General features: G+C 37.7%; 1 protein-coding gene across 16 annotated transcripts in view; it reads right to left on the bottom strand.

Annotated features, from left to right (window-relative positions):
• The window catches only part of EPB41L2 (erythrocyte membrane protein band 4.1 like 2), a 99,708-nt gene that overhangs the window by 63,204 nt on the left and 17,946 nt on the right, over window positions 1-18,558 (bottom strand). The window contains exon 3 of one of the 16 annotated variants that reach the window (XM_061474918.1): window positions 2,354-2,435. The exons of the other annotated variants lie outside the window; for them this stretch is intronic. The gene's annotated coding sequence lies outside the window, so the exon portion shown is untranslated. The remainder of the gene's footprint in view (window positions 1-2,353; window positions 2,436-18,558) is intronic. 16 annotated transcript variants of the gene reach the window in all.

Raw genomic sequence — 18,558 nt, 5'->3', positions numbered from 1 at the left:
TGGCAAGCAGCCTCAGAGTTAATGCAACTACACTGATAATCATCCTTTTACCTAGATAGTGAAGTCACTATTCAAAACAACAGGTATTCTGTTAGCCCTCACGTTTACATTCATAACAACCATTACACAGTTGGATGTTTGCAACCACACTTTTCCCTCCCAAATACAGTAGCCTACCTGAGTGACTAGGAAAACATTTTTACTCTTATATAAATACTGAAATATCATTAAGTCTCTAAAACTAATTTTTGTAGTGCTAGAAAATTACTGCAGATGTCTCATCATTCCTTGCAATACACAGAACACGCAGGGACTCTCCAGAAAAACTCTGATAAATCCCTACATAGGGTGGTGTGAACTTAAAAGATACCTCTGAAACAGCAATATAAGACAAGTAGTAGAGTAATTCTGAAGATCACTGTGAAAACAAAACAAACTAAAATCAAGGCTATAGACAGCAAATGAAAGAAGACAAAGCTATTTTTCTCTAAAATTGCCAAGTATCAGCAATCTAGATAGCTTTATTGTGAAAATGTTCAATTAAGGTGTCAAATTCTTATAAAGCCATCTCTAGGGAAGTGACCTCAACTCTTTGCAAAGTGAAAGCAGAATCCAGGAACACTGCTATTTCTCAGAATCTTTTTCCTGCTAAAGCAGCAGGACAACACCATGTATCTATATCCTATCACTGAAGTGCTCTGAACTTTTCAGAAAACACCTGCTGCAGGGCATCTTTATTTTGTTTGGTGAATAACATAGTTATCGCAATCCATATACAACTTAAAAGGATTTGTTTTAAAGGAAAATTCAGTGGAAGAGATACAACTCTCCAGAAAGCAAAGACAATACTACGAGACACAAAACCAAGAGAGAATTCTTTAAAAAGAGAAAGACAGTTCTTTAAACAGCTTTACTACACTGGGTAGCAGCCTAAAAACATGTAAAAAAAACACAGATTAATATTAGAAAGTCCTGTGTCCCAAACTAAATGAAATGCATTGAGAAACTGCATCATCTGTGTAATAGCACTCATGCAACATGAAAAGCTCATTGTAAAAATAAACCACAAAACCAACCCCAAAACTTTCAGTAAAACCAGAACATAAATACCATTCAAGTTCTATATGCAGCCAAGTTGTGATGCCCACATCAACATTTCTTTGAGATTGCATTTAAGCAAATATACATCCGGCAGCTCTCTCATTGCTAGCTGTATCATACCCAGAGGCAACAGGAAACTGTTCCTTCTGTATTTTCAATCTACAAATACTCTGATAGGAAAAAAAGGGGAAAAAAAAAAAGAAAAACAATCTCAAACAGCAACTTCAAGTTGAGAAATCTCTCTCTGCCAGAGTACACATGCACATATACAATCTGTTGTTTATCAAACTGGTTTTGTGCTGTTCCCCAGAACTGAAAAAAAATGTTGTAAGCTGATGAGAATCCCAACAGCCTTTTTGAAAAAGGCTCTACTGAACAAGAGTGAGTGACCCCACCCAGGCCCTGACACTGCTAAAGGACATGCTCAGTGGAAAACTGGGATTAAGTTCCAAATTCATTCCAGCAGCCAGAAAATGAACATGGGTCAAGAGACAGCTCTGTTTTCCTGTTATCTGTCCAACAAACAAAGAACAACAGAGTCTGAGAAAAATCTCTGCCCTATCTTTAAAATCAACATTGCAAGTTTTCACTGTTCACATTAAACCCTCACAATAGCCACAATTTTAGAGATTAAAACCAGCACTGAACATTTGGTTTTAGCAATTTTGCCCCTCCAAACTCCATTCCTATCCTTTCACCCCATCTGACCTCTCCAAATGGCTGTTTCTATAACAGTGCTACTATTCCACTGAAGCACAGGCAAACATGTAATTTTTTCCAATTCCTTTTAAAGGGGAGTGGGGAAGGAATCTCTGTTCTGTAAATTATTTAGCTTGTTCTGATTTAGAGGTAATTGATTTCTAGACGCCACAGTAAATTTCTCATTTCCAACTTTTATTCTTTCTGTTTATAATCTCTTGGAAAGATTAAAACCAGTTTCTTTTCATACTTACAACATTAAGTTTACTCTTGCATAAGGTATGCTTCCAAGGCACTTATAATAACATGGGTAATCAAAGCACTTTCCAACTCAGGCTGAAAAATCATGTACTATTACCTGAGAATTTTTTTTTAACAGCAAACTGAGAGGCCCCAGTGAAATAAATCTCTGGATGCTGGAATCCCAGACGCATATCACTGTTTTGACAAGTATCCATTTCCTCTTCAGTGGGAGTCATACAGAAAATTATTACCATCTCGCATGTCTAGGAAATGTACAACAGCATGCAAAAGAGGGAAATAATCACAACACCAGGACTGAAGGTCAGGAAGAGAAATGAGAAACAACTAATCTGTGCTTTTGGTAGAACACTGGTGACAGTACTGACAATCCCCTACAAGCAGAACACATTTGTAAGTAGTTTTCATAGGCAGATATAACCATTAGCTTTATTTCACCAGTACGCCGTGGCTGAATGTCATACAGACACTATCAAGATCACATTCAAAATTCCTGTTAGCTTTTTATTTCAGCCAATCCAACATAAGAAAAATGGCCAGAAACCAACTGAAAAATGCATTAAGACAGTTTGCTCTGTCATGTACAAGAATAGAGTTCAATAGACAAACATTGTTTACAAAGCTTCAGGGTGTAAACAGACACAGAAGTGCCTTTTTTGGCAGCAACATCAGTTCTGTATTTCAACTTCAAAGTGCACTTCATCTTTGCTTGAGTCAAAGATAAGCACTATAGAGAGAACAGCTCTCTTTGGCAACCCAGTTTAACAATACTGGCTGATGTTTGCACATTACCAAGGGAAACAAAAACTTGGATGAAAGTGACATTAAAATAATAAATTATTTTATACAGGTGACAGATGTAGGATCTTCTCATGCTACTATTTCTTAATACCAATTTTCCTGTATTAGGATGCCAGCTGAAATACAAAAATTGATAAGACACCACTTACTACCAATAACGAGGTCTGTTTTCAAATACTTGATTAAATGGCATCCCTGGCAATTAATCTTAAACAAGCTTAATCCAAATTCCAAGTAAGTGCAAATTTTCAAGCTATACAGTGAAGTATTTCAGGGTTTTTGCAGCTAACTTGCAGCTCTCTCTGTACTGGGTATGTCAGTATCAGTATGTGAATCAACTGCTGAAGAACCTGCAAAGATCATGACACACATGCAAGTAAGCAAGCCCAGGCTGCTAACAGTACAGCATTATTTTATAGAAAATAAACAAAACAAAAAAACAATAGTTAAAAGCATGGTAATTTACAACTGCTGCTACAAAGAATAAATGGTATTTCGTATTCCTTGACAGCCATCCTACATTCCACAAACCTCAGAGGTTAGCCATCTGAGATGTCTTGTGTCGGCGCTTTCATTTTTATGTTTGCAGCTAGCACAAACTAGCCGAGTCTTTCATGTGGTACTGGAACAGAAGTATTCCACTGAAACAGAAGAACCAATTTGCCCAGTGTCATGCCCGCCCCCCCATCCCCCCCAGTAATTATAATACACGTAAAGTGATTTATGTAAAGCAGAACAATGCAAACATCTCCCTACATATTTATGTTTACTGGAATATATAATGAAGTATTGAAACTACAGCTAATACTGCTCTTCAGGAATGTATGCATCTGGTGTTCCTATGGGAGCATAACATTGCCAATCCCAAGCAACAGAAAGCAGTGACGGGGAGATGACTCTTAGCTGAGCGAATAAAATTGGCAGTCTAAAGTTCATCAATCCCATAGGCTCTTCGAATGCTGGTATCTGATTAGAAGAATGAAAATATCAGCAACTTTCTAAAAGCTTCCCACTTTTCATGGCAATGGTTTCGCAACTAACAACATTTAAGCCATGGCAACATCTTCAGGCTAGACAAAGTGAAATGATTCCACAGAGGTCAGAAACAAGTCTAATAATACAAAGAGAGGGGGGAAAAGCAAAATAATTTTATGTTAATAATGCTGGGTTTGTGCCTCGACTGCAGCACTTAACATGTTTGTTAGTCATCTAAGTGCTTTAGCTGTTTTGTGCTTTCTGGAAGGACATTCCCAGCATGAAAGACTGTAATATAAAACAGATAACAGGATATGCATGAAAGTCCCAAGGGAGTAACTATTTAAACAAAGTTTTCTTTGGAGAGTTAGGGAAAGACAACAGATAAGAGAGACTTAGAATAATTCATTTGTGAACACCAAGAACAAGGTGGGGAGGAGTATTTAGAACTGGACTGTAGACAAAGAAAAAAAGATGGTGACTTGCCAAACCACAACTGCAATGACATTCCCATGTAAATACACATCAAAACTGCAGTTTACTGAAGCGGCCTCACCCATTGCAGGAAAGCCTTTCAATGACCACATACAAATGGGGATGCTGTATTATTACAGTAAGCTTTCAGGCCAATTTAAGTAGAGGCTTTATTCTGCCTTCTTGGGCTATATTTTCAGTTTTCATTCTATATATCCCGAAAAATTTCAAAGCCTTGAAACAGTCCAAGGCAAACACAAATCCAAGCTGACAGCAATTCATCATCTACCTGTTTTATTACACAAACCACACAACACAGCATTATGAACACCGTATCAAAAATACTTCTTTCTTTGAATGAAACTCCCCATCTGCATTGGTATGGGGTTTTATTTGCCTTATTTTGGGCTCATCAGTTTCAGGCTGACTGACCAAATGTTTGAAAGCATATTTACCACACTGCTCTCTATGGGTACGCTTCTCTCACATTTAATCTTAGATCCAACACCACAATAGAGCTCATAGAATCATAGAATAGTTAGGGTTGGAAAGGACCTTAAGATCATCAAGTTCCAACCCCCCTGCCATGGGCAGGGACACCTCATATTAAACCATCTCACCCAAGGCACTGTCCAACCGGGCCTTCAACAGTGCCAGGGATGGAGCATTCAGAACTTCCCTGGGCAACCCATTCCAGGGCCTCGCCACCCTTACAGTAAAGAACTTCGTCCTTATAGCCAATCTATAGTTATGCATTTCCTCCATCCTAAATATCTAATTTTTCCTTAACTCTTAAGTACTTCAGAATATAAAGCAACAAGAAAGCGAAAAACGGTAATTCATTTAAAATTCTTCTTGACCATAGTACACTGGTGAACAAATTTTTTTGAAGGAACATATTCTTGTGTGGAAGCAATGGAAAGTATAAATTGACAAAAAGAACACCTGACTCAGACTTTTGTTTAAAATTGCATCACGTTCTCTCAGAAATCAAGATCACTTGAACAACAGTTCCCAAAGTGAGATGTCAAGAGACCAACTGGAGCTCTCATCCAGATGAAGTCTGGGATGTGCTAGTCTAAGACGTAGAAGCTCATATGTTTAGGCAGACAAGTAAGACTGAAAAATTCTAGCCCTTGGAAAATGTGTACATCTGTGTATCTGTGTTAAGATGGAAGAAATACATACATATAATATACGTGAGTTTTGGGTAACAGGAGGAACACCATGTGAATTAATGTTCAATAAATTCAGTAACAAGTGTCAATACAGAAACACAGCAAAAAGGAATAGCTCTCAATTTTCTATGCATTTTATTATGAAAAAAAAAAAACACCTTGGGAAAAAGAAGCTAACAAACAAGCTAAAGAACGTAAAGACACCAGTGGAGAGAAAGTCAGAAGTAAAATATGGGACGGGGGAGGGAAAGAGAAAACAGGAAACAGACACTGAAGACAAAACAGGAAAAAAAAGGTCATGATTTGTGTAATAGCCAAAAAACTGCAGTGAGGCCCAAAAGGGGAGTGGGGTGGGAAGACACCAGAATCCCACTATGGGCTAAGTTATATTGCAGAGCGCACCAGACAGACCACAAAGTCTCCAAGTGCTGCTGTATCTTCAAGCGCTTGGCTGGAGGAGATCCAGCAACTGTCATTTCACCCTCACATATAAAATCCTACCCAGCAAAGAAATTTAACCACAAAAGAATTTATGCAAGAAAGGGCAAATACCCACCTACAGGACTGGGAAAAAGCAAAACCCTTAAATCTGTTGCCTTTATGCCATACTGTTTCCACAGAAGAATTTATTTTAAGAACCTAAAGAATTCTTTTCTATGTAATCAAATGCCTCACAAAGGGCAATACTTTCAACCCTTTTCCAGTAGCCTCTTCATTTTTGAATGTTAATTTCCTGACAAGTTTCAGGACCTGTTCTTCTCTTGTCAGATTTAAACAGAATGTTCCTTCCTTTGCACTTCTAATTATTTATGTATTTATTTTTAAGCAGCAAATGCTTGTTTTGGATTGCCTGGATTAAGCAAAAAAGTCGTACTTCCTGGAAAAATTTGGTTAATGTATTCCCAAATCCCTAAATGACAGGATTCTCATTAGTTCACGTCATCTCTCAGGCACATCCACATGTTCATAAGTGTTTTGGTTACATTCAATAGGAAGATTTGAGGCATAATGATTCAACAATTGAACTACATCTTTGGCTTACCAGTTCCTACACAGTAAGCCTCTTCTTGGTTTTAAAACACATCATGAATTATACCCCATTTACTTTTGTTGGGGAACTCAAAGATCAACCACCTGTCTAAAATAACTATCTGAAAACATAAGCCCGAGTGCTTTGCGGTAGTTATAAAATTGTCTCTCTAAAAGTATTTCTGATTTTAGCAAAAAGTTAATTTTACAGATAAAGAAATTCGGGGCACTACACAGAGGAAGTGACATACAAGACATGTTCACTGGGACAGTAGTAGAACCAAAACACAAACAGGTCTCAAGGCCTCCTCTCATGACATCAAATACTCCTAGGTGTTCCACGTAAGAAGACAACATCATAGTTTTTCATTTGTTTTCACTCAAAACCTAGAGGCCACTTCTCTCCAAAACAAAAGGGTGATCGACCACAGGAAGAGTTTAATACTGCTTAGACAATAGCAATACTTCAACGGCAATACAGAAAAGAGAAAGTTGCGGTAAGTCTTTTTGATCTGTTTTCATTATTAGACCCCCTAGACATGCACAAAAATTGTATTACATTACAGAGTGTCAGTAGGGTTATGTGGGCGTTACAAAACCTACAGAAAATTCTGAAATGAGCTTTTTTGGTTTTAAAACTATAACCCCGAAACACATGTATTCCCAGCTCAATTTCCATTAAAATAACTATCAAAGAAGTTAAAAGTTTGCTCTTGTCAAGTGATGTAACATTTTCTTGCTGAACAACTCAAGCTGATTAATGCTTGTATGATATCACTAAAATTCTGAGGTCAAATTCAAGTCTGGAGGAGACAGACACCACTAACTATACATTCCAATTCAACTGAATTAGAATTCACCACAGTTATGCACAAACAAACCAAATTCTCAGCCACATCAGGTGAAGACTTTTAAGTTGGCAGATTCCTCTTACGAGGCAATGCTGTCATCAAATTACTCCCTACAACTTCATTAATTTCCATGAGCACATTTACAGAGAAACGACTCAATACTTAAAGCAAAACTAATATGCTGTCCTTTTTCTGCAAAGAAAAGTTGAAGCATTTCTCATGCATTTCTTATGCCAATCAAAACAACGTTTCATTGTCTTCTTTAACAAAGGAGAATGGATTTTAGGCAGCACATGTATAAAATACACTGCAACACTTGAAATAAAAGTTGCAAACGTTATAGCAAACTTAATGGAAAAGGGAAAGAAATGAAACTGAAGGCATTCCTTTCAAGATATACAGATAAGTAATACAGCATGCTCAGGGTGGCTTCCACAGAAGAGTTTCAAATTGTTGAAAAGACAAAATAACTTTTCATCCCATAAGGTTATATGAACCAAGATATTACACCATATTTCACATAAAATGTCAATATGGTAAGCTATCAAAAGACTTCCATAAAGCTGGGAAGTTACATCAATAATTCTTAGTCTGAAAATGCATTACCAGCTAGTGTTATACCCCTTACTCAGATGCACAGATAAGCCTTTTAAATATATATAGCCATACAATAAAGACATTTAGATGGAAATGGTGAAAAAACATTATGTTGGAGTATAACGTTCCATAATGGGACACAGCTTCCCTAAAATTCCCAGGAACATTGCAACAAGGCTGTTTTAAGCTGTGATGTGTGGGCTTCACCATCTGCAATACACACACTCTTCAGTTTGATGTATATAAGCCCCTCTTTCATTCTCTTTTCTTCTCCCTTCCCTCTTGTACTTTTGCTTAATCTTATTTGCCTTTTTTTAGAACCTTCTTGATTATTGATTAAGTCCTATACTTTCCACTCAACTCCATAACCATTGTTAGAAATCCAAGGTGCCAAACTTTGTCAAAAGCCTGACTTACATCCAGACAGTTTAGGATCTCACCTGAAGAAAAACAACATAAGCCATTCAGAAAGCAAGCTGGAATTTTCTTTCAATCATATCCACAGGAAAACAAGGAAAATAAGCTGTTTGTGAAATTATGTGAATGCTTTTATCTGTCAACTGATCATAAAAAAAAAAAAAAAAAAAAAAATCAACATAGTACTTAAAAGTTGTTCAACTAATCAAATTATGCCACAGGCAAAATATATAATATGAAACAGCTTCAGAAATAGAGAATGCATTTCTGCAGCTAATTTTTTAAATGACAACTATACTACCTAAGATTGGGGATTTATTTCTGCCCAAAGCAACTGAAAACCACTATAGCCAATATATCAAAAGGATGTGCTGAGAGGCTGAAACAAAGGCAATTCAGTTCTTTCTTTTCTGTAGAGCACACCATATGTTCCAGTTAGTGTTTTCAACATCCCAAATAATTGTGAAAGTGGGAGAAATCCTCTTAAAACAAAGAAATAATAAAATCTGAGAACCAGATTTTTCTGCTCTTACCTCCCAAAATATCTTGTTCTGAAAAACACGGACTGATTATGTTCTTGATCCACAGCCTATGAAGACCTCTGCATTCTCTAACTGAAGAGATCACAGGCGTCGAAAAGCAACACTAGATCTCCTTTCACAGGGAATGTCTTCCAGAACAACCCCTTATTAATGGAGATGAAAGCGGAAGGCCTAAATACTTTTGCAAGAATCTGCCTGACAAAAAAAAAACCAAGGCAAAGCCTATCTAGAAGAAAAGGATTGTATGCTCTGTTGACTTTGTCAGTGACCTCCTTTTAACTGTCATGGCTGGTATGAATAGCCTAAATCACCAATCCATTTTATGACTGCTCAATCTGAGCCAGGGTTTAAGCAGCATGCTGTGCTGCACAAGGCCACGTTAATCTGTCTACAAGTTAAGATACTTGGAGAGCTGCAATCTGCCCATGCCCAGCAGACAAATAATATTCCTTATCTCTGTTCTAGTCAAGCACTGTGTTTATTTAAGGAGTAAATTTTCCATTTCAAATGAATATACAAATTTCAGGAAAAATATACACTCTGCTGTCATGGTTTAAACCCAGCCAGACAGCTTGTTCACTCACTTCCCCCCTTCTTGCCTTCCCCCTACTCCCAGAGGGACAGAGAGGAGAATCGAAAAGAATGCAACTCCCACAGGTTGAGATAAGAACAGTTTAGTAACTAAGGTATAACACAAATCACTACTGCTACTACCAATAATAATAATGATAAAGGAAGTAACAAGGGAAGAGAATACAACATCTCACCACCAGCTGACTGATAACTTGCCCCCCCCCCCCCCCTCCCAGCCCGACCAAGCTCTGACCGATACCTCCTCCAACCCTGCAGTCTCCCAGCCCTTCCGGCTAAGTCCCAGTTACATCCTGGGCATGACGTGCTGTGGTATGGAATACCCCTTTGGCTAGCTTGGGTCAGGTGTCCTGTCTCTGCTTCCTCCCGGCTTCCCCTCCTCCCTGGCAGGGCATGAGGCTCACAAAGTCCTTGACCAAACCAAAACATCATTGTTATCAGCTCTGTTCCTGAGCTGAAAGTCAAAACACTGCACTGCACCAGCTACCAAGGAGGAGAAAAATGACTGCTACTGCTGAACCCAGGGCATCTGCATTACTCAGAGTAGGTTTTAGTATTTGTAGAAGTCATGGAGAGGTGGTAGAAATACCACCTTTTTCTTCTCAATTTTGACCACGCCACTATGTTAAAAACTGGCTCTAACTAATCCTTTCCTTTAGTAAATGAAAATAAACCCAACAGGAAAAAAAAAAAATCAATTCTCAAAAGAAAAACTGTTAGAGGGAGAGATGCCATTTGTCTTTTCAGTGATTCCTAGCATTATGGGGCTTTGGAAAAAGAAAGAATACTGAAGTCATTTGGAAATTGTGCAATATTTCTTCTACTCAGTCTTTAATCCCTTCAGGAAACACAGCAAGAATAAGAGGAATGCAAATAAATTTTAAGAAGTGGAGTTGGAGCAAGTTTTTCTTCTGAGCACTTTGCTGAGAGTGATCCAAGAAAAGCCCTTAATATTTAAAAAATAAGCTGATGGAAAAAAGCTAATATTTATAAATGCTGTTTAGAAAAAAAATAGGTAATTTGGTTAAGAAATGGCTCTGTTAATATTGCTGTGTTCTTAAAATTCTTTTAGGTTGCTTTAGTCACAGGTGCTCAAACAGTTCTGAAGGCCAGTTTTAAAGTGTTAAAATCTCCAAATTCGTTAATGAAGTGACCATAAGACTCTGTAAAGCCACTTTCTAAAAATGTTCAGTGTTGTCATTGTGAAGTCCTTTACAGTATTCTGTCTAACCTTCAGGAATAAAGAATAGATCCCCTGATTTCAATTGGCTGACAGTAATGCTCTATTAAACTGTGTACATATTCCTGCACATATATGTTTTTTCTCAAGAAACTTTCATATTAAATCATTCCACTCCAATCTCTTTGGTAAACTAGCTTTGATAAACTCAACAGGTCAAAAATAAAAACTATTATGCAAGAGCTTTAAAATGAAGTTTTCTCCTTTTTGCTTTCCAGCATGCTTTTAAAAATTGTCTACACTGAAAGTGCCAACAGTATTTTAATACATGATCACTTACAGTTAACAAACCATCAAGGCCTTTTCTCCACTCCTACTCCCTAGTTTCTAGCACAAGTATCAGGTAATTCCAGTGGTTCTTTACAGCTCTGGCACTGCACTAACAGTCTGTCACCCTACTGTGAAGGGAAAGAAGATGTATTACGGACTCTACCAGGCTTTGCAGGAGCTTGACATGGGTTAGTACAGATGTATCCAACAGAACTTTGAGCTATTGCCATTCTGAATATTTATATTCATGTCATACTCAGCAGACAGGATTTGGTTCCCAAACAAAACCACATACAGCTTAAAACAGAATATGCTATATCACAATTTACAGTGCTATTCTGAACACCTACATCAGCACATGAACTTGTATTTGTATTGGTACCTAGTGAACAGCATGAATAGTTGACATTCCTTTTTGCTGATCTACCCATATTAAAAAAAAAAAAATAAAAAATGCTACTGCTGAAAATAAGTTAAAGCCATGGATTTCTTATTTAAAATTTCCCTTTCTAAATTCACATAGCTCTAGAACATGTATGTTCCTATAGCAGTTCTAGTGCTCTGTGCAGTGCAGAAAACCATGCAGATTAGTCCTTACTAGCAATATGCAACACAAATTTAGCATTTCCCAACAGTTACATCAAAATATAACCACCAGAGCTATCAATAATATTACACATTCCAGGCAAAAAAGTTGGTTGTTTCTTTCTCCTTAGTGCACTCCCTTCCTCCATTCATGTCACCTCAGTACCTCGAGGTACTGACTCCAGCACAACTCTCCACAAGGCTGACAGCGCCTCTCCACACAGCAGAGCTTGGCTCCAGCACTTCACCAAATGGCACACATGCTATGGCTCACAAAAGTGAGAAAGGAGAAAGGCAAGGTGCTGGACAGCACAGTCCACCTCTTGCTTCATCATTTCTGCTGCAGGAACTGAAAGGTGAAGTCTCAGGATGGGATGGAGACTGACACACACAACAAAGCAGCCTGTGGAGTGCTGTGCCAGGCCTAGCAGGCTCACCCCAAGCAGCAACCATGACTCATGTTCTGACCCACATCATTTGTTTAAGTCTGAACTGAATTTATACCCATAAACTGGAAAAGTAATTTTAGGAAGGACATCTTTGTCAGTCTGCTCAAGATCTAGAACATGAAAAAAGTAATATACAAAGTTCACTGAAGGCATCAAGCCTGACACTTCTACAGCATCTACAAAATAGCAAGCAAGTTAGGCAGAGAATTGTACATAACACATGCTAAGTCATTATGACAGGAAATACACTGGAAAAGTAATTCCCCATGAAAAGAGTGCTTTTCATGCTTTACTCTATACTTGCAACATTTTTACCTAGAAATGCATGCAAGCTCTGCTCTATTTCTTCCCACTGTCTAGGTTAAATTAAAATAAAAAAAAATAGACATGGCAGCAGAAGAAAATTATTTACAAATGCTTACTAAGACAAATTAAGTCACATCTGTGACAGTAATATTACTCTAGGTATACCACATCAACCAACTTAGATATCTATTCCCTAGCTCATGTAATACCCTCTACTAACAGACTACAGTATTTTCCCACTTTGTGCAGAACTCCATTTGCCCTGCTTCTGTCAGTTTCACGGGAAAAGAAAATACAAAACCACATAAAAGTTCATAAAGGATGAATATTAACCGTCATGGTATTTTTCCACTAGTGACCACAACAACAATCAGTTTTACTCAGCAAATCATACACTGTAGTATCCAAAATAAAATAAAATTGTATTTGTGCAAAAAAGATAAAATACTGAAACAGCTCAAGAAATTTAAGATGATTAATGTTAATTCTCAAGTCTCTAAATATGTTTGACTTGCAGAATATTCTTTATCACATTACTTCTGAATAAAAATGATAAAATTAGTCACTAAAGTGTTTTTTCATACACATGAATGAGATTTTGGGGCCACTTTCCCAAAAACATAGGCAAGATAAACAAACCAAAGCAATCCCTCAATGGCACTTGCAAAGGTCTTGGAACAGGTGATGTTTACTTTGGTCTTGATGACCCAAGGAATCTATTCTAAGTCTTTAACAGCTAATAATTCAAATATCTTAACACTCACCAAAACTCAAACTAGGATTTTGTCGACACACTGCTGTCACAGTGCTCAGCGTCTCCTTTATGCACCACTTTACTCTGTCAGAATAAGAACACAGAAACGCAATGTACTTTCTCTATTGCTTTGAGCAGACAGCTCTTTGTAGCCACCCAAAGAATGTGTTCTGCAATCTCTCATAATTTAATCACTGTCAGTCATAACAGCCTATTGTGAAAAATAATCCACTCATTTATTTTACCATCAGTGCACTCAAGCATGGTCAATTTACGAGCAGCATAGTCACATGCATCAGCCACAGGAGATTCATTACAGAGCTGCTGGAAAGTCTGCGAACAAACAAGTTGCTCTCCTCTGATTATCCATAGGCTACATCTAGAAGTCTTACAGCCTTTCATACTACTTTTACAGCAGAAACAAATGAAAGCCTTCAAGCAATAGCTCTAGTGCTTCAAAGCATGCTCACACAGATCGTGTGAGGCATGGCTAATTACAACTTCAAATTTTAATACTAAATTACAGAAATAGTATCATCTCATTCAAGTCAGGTGTTCATGGACAAAAATGGCATCTTAATGTCATCACAGTAGCTCACAAAACATACAAGATAAGCAGCACAGCTGTTTGTGCCAAAAGACCAGAACCACAGCTTACATTGTAAGTGTAGGAGTTGTGGCTGCAGGAGGTACACTAAGGCTTAGGAGCTATTACACAGTAAAACATTCAGGAAGTGCAAAATAGCAATTCAGATCAGTACACCTGCATGCATTTAACAAGCCCTATTCACAGTGAGGTTAATGAAGTCATGCAAGTAATATCTGTAATAGCTGCAAGCACCCAGAAATGCAGCCATTGCCAGTCCAGTAGTCACTAACAGACAGGAGTTCCACAGAAGCTACACACAAAAAACGACAGGCATACACACATTTTTTAATGTTTGCACACACACATGTATGTATACTATAGTCTTGTCTCTCTTGACCAGCCAAGGATTCCTCAGGAAATATCCTCCTACATGAGAAGTTATACAAATGTACCTTATAATAAAGACTGGTCAGAAAAATCATTCACATTATTATAAATACTAAAGCTTTGTAACAGTTTTCAACTGGTAACTGTTGAAATTGTATGGTCGACAAAAAAAAAAAAAAAACAAACAAACAAACACATCATTTTACATAGAGTAATTCATTGAATCTTGCCTTCTTGTGTGCCATATGCAGAACACCTGCACAAGTCCTTGCTCCTTAAAGTCCTGTCATCTCTTCCACTTTAAAAAGAGTATAAATAAAAACAGAGTGGTGAAATAAAGCCCAGATTTACAGAGTTAATATTTTCAATCAGGATGTATAGATAAAACTAGAAGTGGTCTACCACTAGACTTAAAAAAGAAAGCCAACTAAAGCAGCATCATTGTGAACACTCAGCCATTAAAGACCCTTGGCAAACTAGAGAAGCCTCACCCACCAGTAGGATCATGCTCTGAGCTAAACTACACAGAACACATAACAGACATCACTGGACATCCTGCCAAAGCCCCACATATTTATCTTAAGAAAAACTGCAGTAGTACTGCAGATGCTGACAATTTGTTTTACCCTGTGTTCTGCAATGTACCTGACCAAACCAAAAATGTAATTGTCACAATGTAGAGATATTAGGTATTTCTTGAACTTTGCCAGCAAGGATTCCCAGACAAACCTGCAGAAGTTTCTTGTTTATTGCAATAAGATCTGACTATGAGTCAGAGTGTAATTAATCATCCACACAGACACTCAATCACTTAATACAATGCACTCCAGTTAATTAATAGAACCAATGTACTAGGCAGCTGCTTCAATATTTCTTGCCTTCAAGTAAATTTTTGGCTGCTATTGAAACAAACCTGCTTTGAATGCAACTGCTTTCACAATGAAAGTTAGTAAGTGACTTACGTAAGAAATCCACAGCATATCAGAGATATCTAAGCACATATACATCTATATCAAAATTGATACCAAAAGCATCATGCCTATTTCCTTATTAAAAGATACTTAATTTAACCTCTAGAAGTGTTTGGTATCATGAAATATGACTTTTCCCAGTGAACTGAAAATTATAAACTTAAGTTCTCTCTTTATAAGCAAAAAAAAGGCAAATGGCCACAATACCATTCACCTTCTGGGTGTCAAAACTGCAAAGCAATAGAGTACAACTGCCTAAAGGAACTGAAGTAATTTTAATTGAAGCCAATACTTTAGGGGAAACTTTTTAAGGCTCCAAAGGTTACTACTGTTGAATTTTCCAAAGGCGTCAATGAGAAGTAAATTTTCATGCAGTCTTTAGTTTAAAAGTCTGCCAAATACTCAGAAAAAGGCTGAGAACCAAATCTGGAATTTTCAACCCAACTAGGTCAGGCACACTACCACCTCAAGCAGCAAAAACTAGCAAATACACCAAGTCTTTGCCATGGTTAGCATCTCTAACTCAGAAATGCTCATGTTTGGAACTCATGCACTGAAAATGTAATCCTGACACTTGTCAATAGATGTAAATTCTGAAGAAGACAAAGCAACACAAAAATCCACCCCAGCAACCTCATCCACAAAATTAGGCTAGCAGGCTTCTCTACAAAAAAAAGGTGGGGTTTGTTTGTTTGCTTACCTTTAACTTTGTACTCCCGCTACTTCACTGACTTGCAAGTTTGTCATGAGAAAACAGTGATGGCAACCAGACTGTGTACCTCACTATACATACACCTTACAGAGATATTTAATAAGATTATCTACAAACTCCCAGAAACATCAAGTCTTGAATTTCAAAATGAAATCTGAAATGTAATGTTGTTTTCCAGATATGTCTCTACGGACTTAAGTGTAAGACAAACATATTTATATAAGACTTATAAAAAGTATAATTAACTCCACTTTACCCCTTGAGCAACAATGTGGTCCTAGCCAGTCCACAACTACAGCAAATGGAGCTTCTCGCAGCTTAGAAATGGCTCCCCTTCCAAGTCAATTATCAATGCTGGGCTATCACAGGGGCAAACATGGTCATCTGAATCCCCACTAGTCACAGGGACATTACAGCATCATCCTGAGACTCTGCAATGGCACAGTGGACCCATGTGGATCCACTGTACTCAGCACTCCCATCCATTAACTACTGCTGATGCTTCCCTCTCCTTCTGTTAAATCAAGATCTGCTTCAGTACTAATCAATGTCTATTTAAAATGATGGGTGTTTCTGAAATTTTCAAAATAAAGGAATACTCAACTAAAAGGAAGAAGAAAAAAAAAAGGTGACTATACCTGCACTGAAGAGAGATTCCTAATCTACTTTTCAAAATTTTAACAGACTGACACAATGCAACTGTTTGCATCAGACTCCATGGGACAATAAGAAAATTATTCCACAGAAATAAAATTTTCAAGGAAAACTTATTTTATCCAAGAACACACAGCACCTTACTTTGCAATGACTTGACTTTTCAGTATCTCTAAGCCAAGGCTGCCTTTGGAATATAGTGTAAGTCGATAATCAGTTCGTTTGAGGTACACTGTATTGCTGAATCTGAGAAATATCCTCCTACGGCACTACAGGCATTGAAAATTACAGTGGATGCACCATTTCAGAACTCATTGTCAGGGCAGCCTTAAGGCTGACTTCCAAGTAGTATGTCAGGCATAACAAATATTAATTCTCTTCAAACAGCTGTACTACAGAACAAGTAGAAAACTTTTTTAAAGGTGAACATCTAGTACCTCCAGAGATAGAAGGAAGTAAATGACAAGTGAAAATTTCTAGTGGTAAATTTTTTATTGTTATGACGAAACCACCTTTATCCCATTATTAAACTACTTATTCTGCATTGACTTTTTTCAAGAAAGGAAAGACTTCCATGCTAGTTAACATATTTGATTTATTTGTTGAAGGAGGCCTTTTTTCAGACTACTGTTTTCTACACAGTGGATTTACTGGTTTGGCTAGTTCATTTGATTCCAACAGCAAGCTGCAGCAGTATCACAGGTCAAGCACCACATTTCTCAAATTACCTTAGCTTTAAGTTTTGTACATGTTGTTGAAACACTAAAGCTTTTCAAGTTTCCTTCAACATTTTATCCTATGTCTAGCATCTCGATAAGCCAAAGAATTAAAAGGAAACTTATTGTAATGAAAAGCAAAGCTATCAGAGGAGATATATGATATCACTTATTATGAATGCATTTTCAAAAGCAAACCGCACAGACACTTAAACATAGCTGATATTCAGTTTTTCTAAGATCTGTCTATTCTGTTAAAAGTCACCAGTCATGTGAGTGAACAAGAATACTAACCATTTAATTAATTTGAAAGTTTAGGGACAGAGCAGTGCAAATTTAAGGCTTCTCAGCAGCACTGACAGGACTAACTTTTCCAGTCCAATTTCTTTTTTTCTTCAGCAACAGTACCACTTCCATCCCTCCTCCCATAGTTTAGGAACCCCAACGCCTAGCCTCACTGCACAGTGACTCCAGTCTGTCACACCGTGTTACTGCATCCTCTCTGTCCGCATTTCTGACCTTTGACATCTTCCCAAAAATCTGTCCAGTTTACACCAGGAGAACACAAACAGAACCAAGGATACGACAAGAATCAAGCTTCCCACTCACTTGCCTCTGCCTCTCACAACCAAGAGCTATTGCAAAGACATACTGTTATCTTAACCCCTGTTACCATAATTAATGCCAGTACAGGATGGAGCAAGATGCAGAGGAGTGGGCTGCATGCTTCGATTAATGTCAGCTCCCTGAGAAATTCAAGCAGCCCTTGTGCCAAAGCAGGCCAAAACACAGAGCCTCTACCCAGAGAATCTCATCTTTTGGTTTTATGCTGAGGTTTTGCTGCCCTTATCAGCCCCCCATGCAACATATCAGTTCTTTGACAAAAGACAGTTAAGCAAAGCACATAACAAAGGCAATCTTGGTCTATACTTTCTCCTTCCAAAAACATTAAAACTATTTCTTTGTCCCCAACATTAACTTTTGGTTCAAACCAAGCAGCTGTTTGGCAAACCTGTATAATCATTCCTATCAGCTCTTACAGGGGTTTACTTTAAGCATTTCAGTTGAACATTTTTCAGGTGGTGAGAGTGGGTAGACAAGGCAATCAGGTTAATAGTACTACTGAAACAAAAAGAAATTAGTATGTTTCCAGCTATAGCTAAATTCACTGGGAATTATTTCACTTGAACCTCCTGAAGCGCCTCAGGAGAAATTCTTCTGTGTTAAGCTTGCAATTACTCTACAAAGCTACGCTGTAAGTTCTTCATCCCATGACAGCTGTCCCTCAGTTTACAGTTCCACTTAACTGAACTGCTGCCATCAGCTACCTGCATTTTACACAGACTCGGGCTATATATGTACTTTAAAAACTATTGCCTGACATCTGCATTTCCCCTTCAATACTGCTC

The sequence above is a fragment of the Pezoporus flaviventris genome, unplaced genomic scaffold (assembly GCF_033815535.1).
Source record: "Pezoporus flaviventris isolate CSIRO_AGI_PZ_B2104156 unplaced genomic scaffold, CSIRO_AGI_Pfla_v1 ptg000081l, whole genome shotgun sequence".
Lineage (NCBI taxonomy): Eukaryota > Metazoa > Chordata > Aves > Psittaciformes > Psittacidae > Pezoporus > Pezoporus flaviventris.
This window is presented reverse-complemented; position numbering and strand designations above follow the sequence as displayed.